The following is a 4,913-nucleotide window of genomic DNA, read 5'->3' as shown; positions in this document are numbered from 1 at the left end:
CTATGCTGGAATTTGATGAGTTGATTGAAAAAATTACATTTTAAAGAGTTGAGTGATTTTTTTTACTAAAAAAAAATTAGTGATCATACCATGTAATTTTAAATAATTTAGTAACCTTTGGCGTAACCTATTATCTTTTATTCTAAAATGTGTGCTAATCATTGTATGTTTTTTCTTATTGATTACATAGATCCATAGACAAAATTGGTTTTTTTTTTCAGTGTTGCTTTTGCTTAAATTTGATACAATTGTTCTTTGATTCTTCATTTTGCAAAGTAATAAAAAGATAAAGAATTAAGTTTACTGTGAGTTTGGGCCACTTCTAATATTTCTAGGGGAATATTTGGTAATAACTGTTAATCAAGATAAATATGCAAAAGCTTCCACCAAGCATATATTGTTGTTTTCATAAACTAGTCTTGAAGCATTAAGTAAATGAGGGAATATGTTTATTTAACTCTTTTTGTAGTTTACATATGGTTTGTTTAAAGGATTAATCTTTCCTACACTGACAGTGTATACACTATCAGCGTTGGATGAATGACAACTATGCAAAATTTGAATTTGAAATTCAACTTTTGCACACATGTCATGAATCCAACGCTGATAGTGTATACACCGTCAGTGTAGGAAAGATTTACTCTTGTTTAAAATGTAACTTAATCCATTAGGATTTGTTTGGTTCACGGACGGGATGAGATGGAATGACTCATCTTCGGATTATTAATCATAAGTTGAGTCATCTTTGAATTAATAATCCAAGTTATCTAGTGTTTGGCTGGTTTTGGATTGGATAGGATGTGTTGAAAAAAAATCCTATTATGTGTTTGATTAAAGATTTGATGAGTTAGAATTACTATTTTAATGACCAAAGTACCTCTTAATTTGCATATCCTTTTTAATAAAAATAATTTAATATTTTATAAAATATTAATAAAATAATTTAATAATTTGATAAAAAATTAAATAATTTATAACTTTTATTAAGATAGAGTCGTTTAAAATTTTAGATATATAAAGTAAATCAAGAGTTTTGCTATATAAAAATTTGTGTTCATTCAAACTTAGCTCACTCAAGCCCTTACAAATAGATTTTGACCAAGTTTTTGAACCTAAATTTAAAATTCAATTAAATAATAGGTCAAGTTTTAGCTAAATTATGGTTAAATCGATTAAAACTTAAATCATTTATGAGTTTTAAATGAGTTGAGTTCATAAGAGTTTTATATGAGTTGAGTTCAAGCTAATATAGAAAATTTTTCTTTAAGCCAAATTGGAGCTTATTGAACTATTTATTCACAACCCTCAATTGATAGGATTATGTATTTATATATAATTTGGTTGAGAAAATAAGTTTAGCAAGGGCAATATAGTTTTTTTATTATAATGAAAGTATGGGCAAACTAGTCAAAAAAATTAAATCAATTAATAGATGTAATTTAGTCAAAAACTTAAATATAATTAGTAGCGGCTAATTACTCCGTTTATTGTCATATTATTATGTGAGAATGTTGTTACATAATAGTCATTATGAATTTGTATCATTCATAAGGGTAAATTAATCAAATAATTTAAAATTAATTAGTAGGGGCAAATTCACCTATTCATGTTTTGTTATCATGTGGGAGTAGGATTATATAATTATGAGCACATAAATTTGTATTATTTATAATGATAAATTAGTTTAAAATTTTATCATCCTATCAATTAGTCACTTCAAGTTGACGAATATCACTTCTTCCATGTATTCGGATGTGTCATGCCATATATAAAATGCAATCAAACATGGGATAACACAAAATGATCTATCCGATCATACACCATTCTATGAACCAAATGGACCATTAAAATTATTTGTGTTATGAATGGAACGAGAAACTAAAGTAGTACATGCTTATGTTTTTTCAGGGTTACTTATTCATGTTTGCTAAATGTTGAAAATTTTCATAAATTCTCAATTAGATTGACTAATTCCATCTTTATAAGTTATCAATTAAAAAATTGGAGTTAATAGTGAATTAACAAGTAAAGCAAATTGAGTGCAATGAAAATCGATTGAGCAAGAGAAACTGCATATGCATTTATATGTGAGAATTGGAATTCGATAATCTTGTGAAAAAAAAAAATCAAATGCATTTGTAAGTCTTAGGTTAGAATTCAAAATTTCAAATTCATACCGTATTCAATCCAGACCATATGAAAGAATCATCGATTTGGTTATGGTATGGTTGTGAAAGAATCTAAACCTAGATTCTAACTCAACTAACATGTATATATGAGAAAAAATATAGGGAATTTAAATATATGCAAGTTTCAATGTTAAGTACCGATAAAAAAAGATAAAGCAAATAGAATTGTTTGACAATATTTCATGTGTTTCAGTTCAATGATTTCTTGCACACAACTTTATTTGGGGTTGCTTATTTTAGTTAAAAAAATTTGGAGCAATAAGTTGTATTTTACTATTTTTTAAATTTCACATATTCTTATCGTTTTTTAGATTAATTTTTAATTGCACACTAAACAAATACTCATTGGAAACTCAAACTTACAAATATCCATATCTATAATTTCTTTTCTATATTAATAAGGGTTTGAGTTTGAATTTAAGTACTAATAAATTTAAAAATAAATAGAAAAAATGGTCATTAAACTATCTAAAATGATATGGTTTGATAACTAAATTTTTTTTGCCATAAAAGTAAATCAACTCTTTTAAACAGGTCTTTTGGGCCATATTAGCCAATTTAGATAGTGAATCAATCAAGAAAAAAAAAAATACACTGACTTGTTATTGTACATCCAAGGCAAATGTCCTAAGTTGCAGGTCGGCTTTGGTTAATTTAGTAGAGAATGACCCAAAATGCCCATCTTAGATATGTTTTTTTTTTTTGTGTAGATGGGAGGACTCTAATTCAAAATCTTTTACTTACACTGTTTCCTTCAATACCACCCAACTCATTCTTCCAACCCTTCTTTATTTTAAATAGGGCAAATTCCATTTTACCCCATTATGGTTTAGCATTTTTTTTTACACAATCCCATATGGTTTCAAAAGTTACACATAACCCCTTCGTGGTTTAAATTAAAGTGTCAAAGTTACAGGAATGATCATTCGTAACGGAGTCATCTAAAATGTCAAAAATACTCCTATGTAAAGTTAAAAATTATTTATTAACCAAGGGGGGTTATGTGTATATTTTGAAAACCATAAGGGGGTTATATAGTAAAGTATTAAACTATAAAGGGATTATATGGTAAAATATAAAACCATACGGGGTTAATGTGTCATATATTTATAAAGGCAAATTCGATATTTTTAGAAGTTCCGTTATAAATGATTATTTCATCATTTTGACACTGTAATCCAAACCATAAACGGGATTATACATAATTTTTGAAAATACAGGGGGTTATGTAAAAAATACTAAAGCATAGGGGGTAAAATGTAATTTGCCCTTTTAAATATTTGAGTAACCTTTTTGGTCAAAAATAAAAATCGATAACTAGATCGTGCTACTACTAATAGTTGAGTGATCATTCTCCCGATTTACTCTAAATTTAATGGGTTGTGTCTGAATCAAGTGGATTTGGCCAGATCTTATCCAATTAACATGCCTAGTCAAAACATATAGAAACAAAATGGAGAGCAAATGGCACCAAATGTTTATCAAGTTTAAATGTTTTTGGTCACTTAACTTTTTTCTTTACCAAAAAGCATCACTTTAAATTGTAATTTTTTGTCATCTCATTCAATTTGGCATTAAAGATGAAAGAAAATTGGGTATATGAACTGCGTGGGTAAGTTTCAAAAGTAGAATCGTCAAACTGATCTAACGGTAAAATAATAATAAAAATTATAGTATCAATATACTAGATTCAATGTCGAAAAGGATGGAGACGTTGCTTGGTGCAACACCTTTATGGGTTTTAGTTTGGATAATTGTTTACATTTTCCTTTAAGAGTATGAAAGAGACAACAATGTAACAATCTAAATAGAGTCCAATAATAACATTTTTTAGCCTAAGGTCGTGTGATAGGGAATATCGACGACTTGAAAAGCCATGGTTGAGGAATCAAGAGAGAAATGATGTGCCCAATATTTTAAAAGAGCAAGCACAGAAGAGGGACTAAAACTTGCTAGTTGTGAATCACGAGAACCTATTTTTGAAGAGATTTGGCTTTGAGATCTCATTTCCTTTGACGAAATCAACTCTATTGAGTAGTGGAGGTAATGATGGAGTGGAGGCTATACTCAATGACTCAGAGCCATCTTAAGTTCCATTTCTTGTGTAATTGATGCTTACTCGTTGTTCTCCCCTTTGATAAGTAAGTATATTTTGGTGTACGATTGGTGTTGTTCAAACTTGGTCTTGCTTGGTAAATGAATTTTTTGTCAAAATTCTCTCCTACAAATTTTTTAACATCTTTAGTTATAATAATATAAAAAAACTCTACAAAATTTTAAAAATACACATCTTACAATGCCTAAAATAACTCATTTGCCAAATGGGAATTTGCCAGTGGTTGGTATTTGGTAATGGTACCTGTCAGAGTTTTGGCCTTTGGTGTGATAGCATGGGTTAGGGAATTGTTCATAATTTGATTAAAGTCCCTAACTTTTGAAGTAATCAGATTGACCCCAAATATTTTTTATCTATTAAAATGCCCCACAAAGATTTTTTTAAGGCACTTCCCTTCAAAAATCTTGGTACATGTCATGTGCAAGACCCTTCGTCTATTAGAAACACCTAAATTTGGATGGAATGACATAAAAATTACTGCTCTAAGAGTTAAGTGATTAGAGGCATTAGAGATATGCTGAAGGATTTTTACTACATACAGGTTTTACATGTAAGAAGAAAGAACAATGTTCCTACTCATTTATTGTCTCATCTGTCTCTGTCAATTG

Source organism: Coffea arabica, chromosome 7e (assembly GCF_036785885.1).
Source record: "Coffea arabica cultivar ET-39 chromosome 7e, Coffea Arabica ET-39 HiFi, whole genome shotgun sequence".
NCBI classification, from domain to species: domain Eukaryota; kingdom Viridiplantae; phylum Streptophyta; class Magnoliopsida; order Gentianales; family Rubiaceae; genus Coffea; species Coffea arabica.
This window is presented reverse-complemented; position numbering follows the sequence as displayed.